The sequence below is a fragment of the Suricata suricatta genome, chromosome 11 (genome assembly GCF_006229205.1).
Source record: "Suricata suricatta isolate VVHF042 chromosome 11, meerkat_22Aug2017_6uvM2_HiC, whole genome shotgun sequence".
NCBI lineage: Eukaryota > Metazoa > Chordata > Mammalia > Carnivora > Herpestidae > Suricata > Suricata suricatta.
This window is the reverse complement of record NC_043710.1, coordinates 22,603,834-22,618,570: the sequence shown is the minus strand read 5'-3', so window position 1 is coordinate 22,618,570 and position 14,737 is coordinate 22,603,834.

Below are 14,737 nucleotides of genomic sequence, written 5' to 3'. Positions count from 1 at the left end.
AACTCCTTTATTTATAAATTGAGTTACTGGGTATTTGCTGATCTTCTCTATCAAAGGAGTCATTCCAGCTTAAAAGACTGATATAAAATCATTTATGCATTGGGTTTACATGATCCACAGACAAGACACCTGTAAGGCATTGAGACATCTAAATATTCATCCTAATATGAAAGTAGAATTTCTCTGTGTTACTCCAGAAATCAGAATACAAGAAAGAGTAAACTGAGTGACAAGAAGGTTAGTGATGAAACACTCTAATGAATAGTGCTCCCAGGAAGGACATGCCTTATCTCAAAGCTGTGAGTTACTCTTTCCTGGACTTATTTGAAAATAATATGACTGTCTGGCAAAGACTTTGAATAAAGAATCAACATTCAAAGGAAAAATAGGACCAAACTTTCATAATACTGATTTCATAAACATTAACTTTTAATTGTCATCTGATCTTCTATGAATGGGCAGATATTATCAGCCTATAAGTATACACCACTCTCAGCTTTGCACTAGAGAAAGGGAATTCGATCTTGGCTGATTCAGTTGTGTTTTCCTTCCCTATGTAAGTATATACTTAGTTATAAATATATATATATTTATATACTTAAGGTTTCATCTTTTCCTTTTTTACTAATATCTATGCTTTCTATTTAAAGATGTATTTCTTTAATCTTACACTACCTGTGTAAGAGAGAGATAATAATATATAATCCTCTATTAATGTATGCATCATTCATTTAGATAATTCAGAATTTCTTAATTAAAACACCAATAGATCAGAATTTCTATTGTTGAATTTTATATGTATTTGAAAAACAATGTTTGCAGCATTGCCCAATTCATCATAATACTTTTTAATACGGAAGCATTTTTCTAGCATTTCATCTGCCTTCAATATGGCAAATATCGGAAGAGCTTAAACGTATCATTACTGAGCTTATGCGTGCACCAAAATAACGTTTTTTCCATCAGTCTCAGCCTGAAGCCCAAGGTTTATTTCATTTATTTCTTTAACTGACAAACATATAGTTGCATGTGGCATGTCTGTGTTCCCATATGAGATCTTTTCCCACTATTTATAAGTACAGGATAATTGAAGAGTAAGTGGTGAAAACATACACACTCATTATTATTCTCATGTTGTAATGCATGGTGATTGTTGTTTTGTTCTGTCTCTGAATAGTATATAGTCTCAGAGCACACAAAATGACATGAAGGGCTTTTTATAATATTTCAAACCCACGAGAAGTCAGTAACCCAAGAAGATAGCTTTCATTATCTTATTGAAAGTTTAATATCTGCTGTAATAAATCTTATAAAATTATTTATTTCTTTAAAAACAGGCATCTCTATCATAGTCAAAAGATAAAGTGGAGACTATAACATAATTCACACATTTGTTTTCGAGTGCCTCCCTTCTTGTTTCAAAAAACTATTAGCTTCCTATGAAAAATCTTGTTAAATTATAACCATAAAGTATAAGAAGAGCACAACAAATCAGTAAACTCATTTGAACTTTGCCCTAATCTCCACATGTATTATTGACCACTCAAACCACAGAAGTCTATTTTCCAAAGGAAGGCTGAAGGCAAGTGAAAGAAAGTAAAGAAAGCAAAGGATAGGGAGGCAAAGAGTACTGAAGAGGAGTTCAACTTTTTTCTAGAGCTTTTGAAAGGTGAATTGTGTTCAAATGTTTAAAAGTTAGGTGGATGGGAACATGTCAAATTACAGCATCTACAACAGCAACAATAGCATGCTATTGCCCTTAATTTTCTTTTTTCCTCTAGCAAGAGAGTCAAGTTTGCTTGTTACCTTCCTCCTTATCCACCTTTCCCCAGCTATGAATTATAGAGCTTCAGTTATTTCAGCAAATATGTTTCATCTCATTATTGAAAAAGATATATAGTATATATCTGTGTTTTCATAGATTTCAAGTAGTCATACTTTTTTCCCCCTAAAATACTTTTTCACAAAAGGAAAGTTTATTACTTTCTAATGTCTGTTGTCAGCTTGATCTGATCAATTAAAAAATTAGTGGCCAAAAATAATCCTTTTTTAAGGACTTTAAAATAGAAATGCATATGAATCATAACTATGTAGCTCCGTTGTCCAGCTATACCAGCTCAAGTGAATTCTTTATTAATTTTGATACAATTATTTGTGTGGCACTTTATGCTATCACAAATAAATGATTTCTATAGTTTAAATCTAAAGTATGATTTCTATAGTTTAAATCTAAAGTTTAAAATGGATAACTTGTGGATGACAGGTTTTCCTTTAAAATTTTTTAAATGTACATTTAAATTTTTAATAAATGGCTCTGTTTATTCATGTATCTTGCCTAAGCATTTGTCAAGATTCTTTCAGCGAAATTTAATAAATTTGTGATAAGCCTTATTGAGTGTGTGAGATTTTAGCTCTATTTATCACAGTGAGAGCAAAGTCTCAAGTAAAAATGTTTTGAGGGTAGAAATTTCCTTGTCAAAGACATAGCAAATAGATTCAAGAGTACTTGCCTTTCTGCATAAACCTTTTTATGTTAGTGATAATGTGCAATATATCTGTTTACTTAAAACATGTTTCAATTTAATATTTTGTATTTTCTTTTTTTTTCCATAATATTTTATTGTCAAATTGTTTTCCATACAACCCCCAGTGCTCTTCCCCTTAAGTGCCCTCCACCATCACCACCACCTCTTTTCCCCCCCTCCCCCTTCCCCTTCAATTCTCAGTGCATTTTCAGCATTCAATAGTCTCTCAAGTTTTGTATCCCTCTCTCTCCCCAACTCTCTCTCCCTCCTCCGCTCCCCCTGGTTCTCCATTAGGTCTCTCCTGTTTTCCTGCTAGACCTATGAGTGCAAACATATGGTTTCTGTCCTTCTCTGCCTGGCTTACTTCACTCAGCATGGAACTGCAAGACATACATTTCTGTTATTTATAAGCTACCTAATGTGTGGTATTTTGTAGCCTGAAGACTAACTGGGATAGTAAGGGAGAAGTTATTAACCACTCTTCTGTGTGAAAGGCTAACTTTGGCATACTGCTCTCTGGATATTTAAAGCTGACATTCCCTCATGAGGTCTTTCATGGTTTCTTCAGAGCCCCCATCATGATTTAGGATGTCTAACCTCTCACATGGCCAAGGTAGATGAATCTCTATTCTGCCTTGTCACAATCTCCTCCCCTGACCCAAGGTTTTTCTTGATGCCTGCTTAGTTTTATTTACCAATCTAGAGTCATTCTTTGAGAAAGCCTAAGATGGTTCTAAAGCAATCTTGTCTCTCAAAAAGGTACATTTTTTATCCATGAAAAACTGTTGCATCCTCTCCCCTAAGAAGTTGCTCAAGGAAGCAGCAATCTTCCCTTTGTTCCCCAGTGGAGTAGCTAGCTGGCCAGTCGTTCTCCTCAGTTCCTTGCTTCTTCAGAAGTCTAGATATCCATATAAAATGTTGCACTGCCCTTTGAGTAAACTCACTGCATTTTAACAAAAGTTTGAGTTTAGCAGGAAGGATGGCAACTCAGTGAGATGATAAGACTCAACACTCTAATAACTCTCTCCAAACACTGAAAACATTTTTATTCAAAACCCTCTCTAAATCAAGAGGTCTAAGAGTCTCATAAATTTTATTTTTTTAAACAATGCCTTTTCTATCCCTGTGTTTGGTCTAGCATCTACATTTGAGTGTGGCATCTGTTGTTTGTGATCCTTTTGTAGATATTTCCTTTTTATTGTCAGAATATTATGCACTGATGGTAAAGATGCATTCTTTTCTTTTCTCCCTGTAATTTGTTGAATTGTGTTCTGCTAGAAGATATACCAAAGCCTTAACCCCTAGAGCCTGTGAATGTGAACTTACTTGGATTACATGTTATTGTGCATGTAATTGAGTTGTGTCATACTAGAATACGTGGGTCCTTAATCCAGTATGACTGAGTTCCCTATAAGAGAAGAGACACAGAGACAGACACACACAGAGAGTACATGACAGCTGCACAGAGGAAAGACAGCCATGTGGCAATGAAACCAGAGGTGAGAACTTTGCAGTTCCAAGCAGGAAATGCCTAGGATTGCCAGTAATGACAAGAATTAGGAGAGAGAACATGGCTTTGCCTTCCTTTTGATTTTGAACTTCTAACTTCCAGAAGTGTATTCTAGGGGCACCTGGGTGGCTCAGTCGGTTGAGCGTCTGACTTCAGCTCAGGTCATGATCTCGTGGTTCGTGGGTTCGAGCCCCACATCAGGTTCTGTGCTGACTGCTAGCCTGGAGCCTGCTTCAGATTCTGTGTCTCCCTCTCTCTTTGCCCCTCCCCTGTTCACGCTCTGTCTCTGCCCCCTCGAAAATAAATAAATGTAAAAAAAAAAAAAGAACAGAAGTATATTCTAAGGCACCCAGCTTGTGGTTGTGTGCTGTAACATACCTGGAGGCTAACACACTCCTCTTAACTAGACACCTAATGTATACATATACCAGTCAAACCCTCACCACATCCTCAGCTATATGCCTGTGCCCGTCAAGATGCACATGTGGTATGTGTGTAATTGTTTGTATATCTGTTATACCTCAAAGCTAAAATGCCTGAAAAAATTAATATATGTTGTTAGAGATCTTCTAGAGCACTGTGCTACTGGCATTGAAATTTTGTATTTAGCCATGTGTTGGCCAATTACGAGGAGTGAGACTTGAATGAAAAATATGTCCATCACTCTGATAGCTCATTCAAAAGCTGGATATGCTAATTGCTTGAGAACTTGGATAACACTTCAAGTAGAAAACGAATCATTTATTTTTTTTCTTTTTGGTGTGAGATAGCATGATATATACAGCATGATTTTTTAAAAGTAAATATTAGGGAAGATGGGCCTGTGTAATTGTTTCTGCGTTAGAGAATAGAATGCAAGGTCATCATCTATTTTTACCCACCAATAATTGATTTGCCATTTTTTCACATCTTGCATTGGTCCCATTATATTTTGAATTTTAGTTGGAAGTGGGTATTCTCTCAATCCTCAAGTTGCTAAGCTGTTGGGATGTAAATAATGGTGGCAAGCTTTATATTTCCAAAAATGGAGTTAATGTAGAAAATGTATCACTGAGAAATAGTAAAGACAGTGTTTCAACAGCAAGGTTCAAACCTAAGATTCAATTATACTTGAAAGTTCATATTTCTGACTTATAAAGCCAAAACCACGTGTTTTGCTTTGCCCCTCCTGTTCACTAAGGGTGAGCTGTTTGTTTCCCCATCTCTGGTGAACTTGGACAATTGTATCTATCATGGGATGGGGAACAATGTCTTGATTTTTGCTTGATAGACTCTGAGTTAATTTTACAAATAGTTTAGCTTTGAAGTCCAGTGGACTGGGAGTCATAGTTTGTTATTAAGCATCTCCTTGAGATTAACAAGGAATCCTCTGTAAACTTTAAGTTAGGATTAAGAGAATTTTTAATAATAAATTTTAATAGAATTATTTTCTTTTTCTTTTTCTTTTTTGAGAGACAGCTCAAGCAGGGGAGGGTCAGTGAGAGAGGGAGATACAGAATCTGAAACAGGCTCCAGGCTCTGAGCTAGCTATCAGCACAGAGCCCAATGTGGGGCTCGAACCCACAAACAGTGAGATCATGACCTGAGCCCATGCCGGTGGCTTAACTGACTGAGCCACCCAAGCGCCCCTCACCTTTTCTTTTTTTAATCTTAGATGTATACCTGTGTGGGTTAACAATGGATTTAATAATTATTGGCTTGGATTTATTTTGTTAACTATTGGCAGTTCCATTTTGATAAAAGCTTATGCAAGAAGAAAGAATTCTTATTACTCATATTATTAGTATTGTTTCTATTAACGAACAGATTAACCCAGTATTAGATTAAGGGTTGTTTTTTATTGGAACTAAGATAAATACCACATATTGTTGAGCTGGAAACCTTAAGTGGTCATTGCTTTTAGGCCAGCTATGGTGGTAGTCATACTTACTCTTGAAGATTGTATCCTGTATGTAAAAGGCTACGCCAGTTTAGACTAGAATTTAAATTTATGTTAAAATGTTTTTTAAATTTTAAACTAAAATTTTATTCTGGATAACCAGCTATCACCGGGCACAATAGGCTTTTCTTTTCTTTTTTAAAATTTTTTAGAGTTTATTTATTTTTGACATAGAGACAGATCATGAGTGGGGTAGGAGCAGAGAGAGAGGGAGACACAGAATCTGATGCAGGCTCCAGGCTCTGCGTTGTCAGCACGGAGCCTGATGCAGGGCTCTAACCCACGAACCCCATGAGATCATGATCTGAGCTGAAGCCAGACGTTCAACCGACTGAGCAAGCCGGCACCCCAGAATTACTTACTAAATGAAAGAAATAGATGCCATGATTTTAATACATGATGTTCATGTACATATTCTTTAATAATTTTGAAAGTTTGAAATACCTAAAATGTTACCTCCATATTTTCAATGTAAAATGCACATTATCTCTCTAATAGTTATGTGTTCTATATAATGTACTAATTTCATTTTGTTTGTATACTGAAATACAATAATTGTATTGTCAGATTATCTCAAAGCATGAATTTATTCATATATATTAACTATTTTGTATTTCATGTATTTAATGAATACATGAAAGTATTCATTCAAAGATTTATTCAAGGTATAAATTTTAAAGATTTTCAATCTCAAGAACGGTAAACTCACATACAAATAAACCAGCTGTCAGGAAAATAATTATTTCTTTAGAATTGTAGTTACAGACACATCTACACTCACATATTCAAAGAAAAACATATAGGCTATTTTAATCTGTCTTTACTACTCAGTTTTTTTTTCTTTTTAAATCTTAAGCCAATGAGGTTTTCTGCTAACTTTAAAACATGGACATAAATTTAATAGAGAACAAAGAGTGCAGCTGCCAAAAATATAACTTTATACACTAAGATTACAGACTTTTAAAAATATTTTTATGTTTATTTATTTATTTTTAATTTTTTTTATGGTTTTTATTTTATTTTTGAGAGACAGAGACAGCGCGAGCAGGGGAGGGTCAGAGAGAGAGGGAGACACAGAATCTGAAGCAGGCTCCAGGCTCTGAGCTAGCTGCCAGCCCAGAGCCCGAGGCGGGGCCGAACCCACGAACCGCGAGACCCTGATCTGAGTCAAAGCCGGATGCTTAACCGACTGAGCCACCCAGGCGCCCCTATGTTTATTTATTTTTGAGAGAGAGAAAGAGAGACAGAGAGAGTGAGCCAGGCAGGGGGCAGAAGGAGAGGGAGACACTGAATCTGAAGCAGGGTCCAGGATCTGAGCTGTCAGCACAGAGTCAGACACAGGGCTCAAACACAGGCAAGATCATGACCTGAGCCAAAGTCAGATATTTAAGCAACTGAGCCACCCAGGTGCCCCAAAATTATAGACTTTTTTCCATAGTGTATTTGAACTTTAAAAATACCACTTACCAGAGAGAGAGAGAATAAATGTACCAACAGTAGAAGTACAATGTTTACATGTCAATATTTCAATGGAAGTGGCATAAGATTTATTTAGAATTTTAAATTTTATCCTTTTAATTTTTCTTACTCTTACTGAAAGCATTAGGCGGCAGCTACCTGTATATATTTTAATTATTTTTTGGAAGGCATATTTGTGCCTGCTTGATTGTACACACATTCCCAAAGTCCAATTTATTTTTGGCTTTGGATATTTGTTAGCAAAAAAGTCAATAAAAGTTGTACAGTCAAATTATAATGTTTATAATCTAGAATGAATAAGTCAGACATAATAAAAATTATGCTATAGCTTTATTTTTAAGATATAGATTTTCCTGATGCTTATAAGATATTTGGAAAATATTGCTGCAAATTAAGTAAGCCACAGCAGGTCGATATTTAAGGTAAATAGCCTTAAATCATTTGGTATAATTGGGTTTTAAGAACAGTAAAAATAATTAGATTTAGAATGCTTAGGCACTTGGCTGTTTAAAAGTCTGGCCCTAGTACAGCTAGGCATTTTACTTTAAAACCCTAAAATAGGAAGAATTTTAATTACTTATTTTATCTTCCTTCAAATAATTTATTTGGGTATATGGGAAAAAATTGGCTCAATCCATTGGGAGAATTCAGACATTTGAACCAAGAAGAGTGTAAGAAACTAACAGAAATGGTTGTGCTTTTGGAAGTAAAAGGATGAACTTTTCAAAATTGCTGACAAGTACTCCTTTAGCACTATGTCATATCTCTGTATAACACTAGAAATTCAACTAAGTTCAATTTAGCATTGAGTAATTCATTTAGTTCCAAAGTTTTATTGTGTTTGCTCTTACGTGTAATACCTTGTAATAACTAAATACACTGAGTGTCTCCAGTATTTGCCTGGCATTTAGTTATGGACTTTGTGTATGTTCTCACCCCTCACAACATTATTTGGAGATGGACTCGTATTTTCTCTCTGTAATCTCATACAGCCTTTGATGAAGTTAGAAGACAGTGAATAGCTGAAGCAGAATTTTATACTGGTAAAACTATTCTTTTTATTTAGTTTATTATTTTATTTATATAATATATATTATTTAAGATTTATTTAGTTTATTATTTTGAGGGAGAGAGCAGATGAAGGAGGAGCAGAGAGAGAGGAAAAGAGAGAATTGAAAGCAGGCTCTGCACCGTCAGTGCAAAGCTCGATGTGGGGCTCCAGCTCATGAACCGTGAGATCGTGACCTAAGCTGAGGTCGGATGCTTAACCAACAGAGCAACCAACTCACCCCAGGAAAACGGTGCACTTAATTACTGTCCTTAATCACTCTCTTGTAATATCATTCATCTTTTATATTAAATTTATTATTATAAGTAGTATAAAATTTTCCTTGACTTCAAGAAATATGTTATACATTTGAAGAATTTGCAATAAATATAGTCTTAGTAGGGTGGTTGGCAAAAATCTGCTATTCTATGATATGAAAGGGGAACAAACCTGGAAAGCAGGGGGTCCCCTCTTCACAAGATGATGTGCCCCACGAGATACAAAGGCCTGCCTGAAGTGACGCATGAGCAGTGCATTAGCACTTATCCTCCTGGTTAAGTCCATTGCCAAATTCACCTTTGGAAAGAGGTTGAGTAAAATTAGTCAATGATTGTATATCAATTTTTCAACTTTGTAGCCCTTCTTTCTGCTTCTTTCCAAGCCCTTTATGCTTTAACGTAGCCGAAAATATAGTCTAAGTGGCATAGAATTAAGGAGAAAAAGGCATGGTAAACCTGAGATAGAAAATAGAATGGAAGAAAAGCCAGAGAAGGGGGAGCAGGCATAGCAATGGCACATTAGGGACCAGGAAATGTTTATGGTGAAATCAGTCAGCTTAACGTGTGATTCAGGTTGTCCTATTAGAGATTATTCTAAAAACAAACAAAAAAACAGAAACAAAAACAAAAAGTCATTACAAAGGATCTGATTTCTACTTTTCAACCCAACCCTCTTTGAAAGCAAACACTAAAAATTCTTTTTAAGCATAACTCTCTCATAAACAAAATGTCCAGCTTCAATTCTGTAGTCATCTTATGAACACAGAAAATAAGCAACTTATTCTAGGCTCTATTGCTCATTTTCATGGGCAAGTGCCCAGTTTTATAAGAAATAGTCTCTAACAGGTGAAAGGAACATTTTTATAAGATAGTAGAGAGGAAATAATTTATTAGAAGTGTAAATTTATTAGAGGCATATTTTAGAGATATATAGAGGCTGGCCATCTTGAATATAAGCGAGATATTTAATGCCAAATTGTTGTCATCAAATAATTTTTACCTATCACCGAAAAGTTCAGGGGCTGACATTTTACACCACCACGTGGAAATGTCACAGAAATTTCAACATATTTCAGAAGATAACTTTGAGGATGTTAGTTACAGCTATCACAGGAAGGACAATGCTAGCCACCGAATGCTTCCCCATAAATGTATATGTTGAAACACTAACCCCTACATTATGGTATTAGGAGGTGGGTCCTGCTGTAGGTGATTAGGTCTGGAATGGGATTAGTGGCCTTATAAACAGACCCAGAGAACCCCCTTCTCCCATCCTCCGTGTGAGGACTCTTTGAGAAGGTGGTCTTCCATGAACCAGGGAGCAAGCTCTTACCAGATACCAAATCTCCTGCACCTTCGTCTTGGATACGCCAATCTCCACAAGTGTAAGAGTTAAATTTTTCTTGTTTATAAGTCACCTGGATTTTTGGTATTCTTTATAGCAGCCCAGATGGACTACCACAGTGACCTTGGTTTATGACTTTTTACTATTAAACTGGTTGTAAGTTCCCAAGGCAACTTGGATTTAATAAATAGTGTTCACAGATCCATCTGGTCTGTGAGAGTTATAAGGTTTCATATTGAAATTTTAATTCTAGAAATGATGTGTTTCTTGTAAGAAAAAATTGGGTGTATGTATCAAATTGGTATTTGATAACAAGTAAGAAATTTCTCAATTGTATGTAGTGTTTAGAATAAAATGCTGATCTGTTTACAGCTCTTATAAAGCAATAAGACAATGAATTCACCTTCAAAAAACTTCAGAAGACCCCACAAAGCATATTGCGTTATGCTTTCTATACCATTTGGATGGCCTATGTCAACCTCAGTGTCCTCAGTATAAATAATGGAAAATTTAGTGTGTGGCCAAAATCTCATAGGACTAGGCTATAAATCTTGATCTAACCATCAGAACTGGCTACCAGGAAGGTCCCCATTTTGTTGGCCAGTTGCCTTTCCCCAAGTATATCTTAATTATTCCCTGTGAAGCACTGCCTGCCACATTCAACACTGAATTATTGTTTATTTTTTAAAAACAAATGCTATTTTTGGAACTCACGATATTGGCCATTTTTATTTTTCTCACCTGTAGAGAAAAATCATTTTTCTCTACCTTGAACACTCCTTTGTCAGACAAATTTTTGCCATTTTAAATTAAAATTCTAATAATCTAGATCATGAAAATCACGGTACTTCTCATAAGTTCGTGAGAACCACAATGTCTTGAATGCACTGAGGCTCTTTTTTTTATTATTTGTTCTCAGAATATCAGTATTTTTTCTAGAACAACCTAAAGCAATATTCTCCACAAACAAAATATTCCCTTCTGATTTTTCCCATTGAATAACCTCTTCTGCTTAAATCCAAAATCCGTTTAATGTAGTCTCTTAGCTGACTTTTAAAAGGGATCGGTAAAGTCTAATGTGTTTTCTGTTACCTTATTGGTAAATGACTCAGAATTTCAAGTATGAAACTGGAATAGATGCTATCTCAAATATACTTGACGTACATACCAAGTGCCCCAATATATAGTATTTTCTGTTATGTTCACGATTATTACAATTTAAAATATTTTCTTCTCTTTTTCTCTCTCATATATATATGAGACTTATATATATATAAGAGAGACTTAATATATGCCAAAACCTTTAAGAACAAGAAAAAAATAAATATAGTGAGCTCTACTACTCCAAGGTGATTTTAACCTACATTCTCTTTTTGCCTTCATAAAAACCCTATGTATGAGGCATTATCATACACATTTTTTTGGATTGAAAAATGATACCCAAATAAGGGTAATTAATTAAGCAACAGAGATAGGATTCAAATCCTAGTCAAATTTCAAGTCTAGAAGTCTAGGTGACTGGAAATATTGCACTAAATGAATGAGCAATGATCTCCAAGCACCAGCAGAGGGAAATGACAATTCCACATAGAAGAGCAGAAAATAGCCTTTGGAACAGCTAGCGTCTCATCCAAATTTTGAAGGAAGAATATAATTTTGATAAGTAAACTCTACACAAATAGGGCTTTGTAGATTAAGTAAATGGTATGGGAATAAAAATGAAAACACAACATGTCAGTTCTTTAGAGTAGGTCCCGTGTGGTAGAATGTACACTTGACTGAAGTATAAGTAATCAAGTCAATAGAAGGAGGTGAAGTAGGGTCACTTCATGGACCCCTATACTGAGAAGGGGTTTGAGGGCTGAGAAGAAGAGTTCAAAATTATTGTGTAAGCAATCATGGAAGGATTTTAGAAGGAGGTCATATAAACTATTCAGAGATATCCTTCCACTGTGTCTTTTTTATGTTAAGGAGAGTTCTCTGGCCTATTGCCCCATGGCTAACAACAATTTGACTTTTTACAAAGTTGAAATGGGTGGATTGTTGCAGCTAGTCTATTAACTCTGGAGATTGTCTACCCTTAAAACCTCACCGTACTCTACCTTCAGAGTCCACAACTGTAGTGATTAGGTTTGCTCTATAAATTCACTTTCTATTAAGTGGGCTATTCAAGGGGGTAGGCTTATAGCACTTATAAACACATTTGGCTACATATATAAATCCATACTCTTTAAAAAATTGCGTAAATATTGAGGTTGGCTTTCATATTGTCATTAGTCTCTCTCTTCTGTCTTAACTTTCAGTTTATTCCAAACTCTGGGAGGGAAGAAGTTTGTTTTCTACTTCCTTCATATCTCCAATGATTTGAATTGCTTATATTAGAAAGTTGACCCTATCAGGAGGATGGATCATAGTTTAAAATATAAATAAATGATGGGTAGTGAGATCATATGGAAGGCTACTGCACTAAGTAGCTGTGAGGGTATAGAGTAATTAAAAGTTATGAAACACAATAAGAAATTTAATCAACAGGCATTTATATGAACAATCACATTTTAAAAAAGGAAGAAGAAACTACATTGAATTAAACAATATGCCTTTATAATTTATGAAGGTGCCCTAAAACTTTAACCCACTGGGGCCTGAATCTAGAGTTTTCTGAATCATTGAAATGAGCTTTAAGGAAAAAAAAATAAGGCAAGGGTTTTTTGTTATGTTTTGCTTTCCTTACAGGCAAAGAGATTCTGAAAACATGGGGAAAGGCATCCACCTGGTTGATTGTTGCTATATGAGTTTGAATATCAAGTACTACTATTTAGGCATGTCTACCATATGTCTAGAAAGATATTTTTATAAATAATTGGAGTAATTTGTCAAAAGCATTTTGGTGGATAATTCAAAACTTAGTCCTTACATTTTATCTGATTCTAGACATCAAAGAAAACACAAAAAACAATTAGGTTATTTAAGCAATGCCTTATATTTCATATACATTACTCTTCTGAAATTGATATTATAATTATCCACTGTTTACAAGGACATTCAGTAAAGTTCATTACTTTTGTTATGTGGGTAGGACATTGTGAAAGTGTGATTAAACGGAGAGGTTCCAAACAGAAATGGAATTAAATTCTATTTGGTCTGTGGTGCTGGGACTTTCTGTGTTATTGCAAATAATCACAAAATGAGGCAATATTATTGCCATACAAAAGGTAGTAAAAGAGACTAAGAGTTATTAAGTGCATAGCCCAAGTTCACAAGCTACTCTCAAATATAGATGAACAAAGTACTGACTAGTAAGATGAGTGATCAGACCACATCAGGCATTTCATTTGATTTCTCTATTTCTCTCATTTGTTAATATTACATAACCCTCAATTTCCTGTGAAACTTTTGGCAAATTGTGTCAGAAAGATGAGCCTGTAGAACTCTATCAACTTGCCTCTGCCAGACTTATGGAACTACTATAATCTGCTTAGATATTGAAGCCAATTTTCAGTGATAGAGCATAATCATGAGAACCACATTAGAGGTCATTTATTTTTCTAATGCCAACAATATCTCCTCTTCTCTGAAATCATAAAATTCAGAGATGGAAATGACATTATAGATTCTCTAGGCCTACCGCTGATCAAATATTTAACTTCCCCACAATGGGCCTGTTCTTCCCACCAGTGCTGGAAACATAGCCATCTGAAGAATCCACACCATATTTTTCAGTTAATTTCCTACTGAAACCCCTGCTGCTGCCCCACCCACATGCATCTTTGCAATCTATCAGCTAGATAGGCCAGGCAGAGCAAGTCAGGACCAAAAAAGTACAATCCGGAAGAACCTTCTGACTGCATGGAGACTGAAAAGTTCACAGTAGAAGGTCCAGAAGGACAATGACACCGGGAGGCACATACAGTATATATGCCTGAAAGGCATATCTATATCAGATCACTTTTTTTTTAAAGGCAAAATACAGTAGTTATTACCCGGCACCAAGACAGAATGCAATACAGCTAAGTATAAGCAGGGCTGGTTACGTGAGATGCAGACTACAGTGCAAAATGAAAACACAGGCGCCTTGTTCAAAAAGAAAAGTACTATAAAGGACACTAAAGAAAAATAAAGCTTTTCCTTTATTCAGTGGCCTCCCTCTTGATTTATCAGGGAACTTTATTTGCTGTAATGTTCTAAGTAAATAATATTTAAAATTATTAACATTGATTTTTCCATCCTTCTTTATAAGGTAAGGTGTTCATTTTACATACAAATACAAGAACATTTAACTCATTTGTGAAAATACCAAAATGACACAGTTTGTATTTTCTAGCTCATTCCTGGAGGGTGCCTCTAGCCACTCCAGAACTAACATGTCCACATCATACACTGGGAGGATCTATAAAAGGAAAAGAGTTTTTAGGCCAGCCTTTGGGATGGCTCTCTGTGTGTGGCCCACTCTCAGAGTGTGGCCTCTGGTTGCCTACTGGAAGTTCCTGGAATTGTCTGCAGCGGGTAAAGGTGACTGTCACCAGCCCCACTGGAGACACTCCAGAGTGCAGGTGCCTGACTCTGGACTGTGATCCAGGTCTTCTGAGTATCTCTTTATACTCAAGCCTCCACTG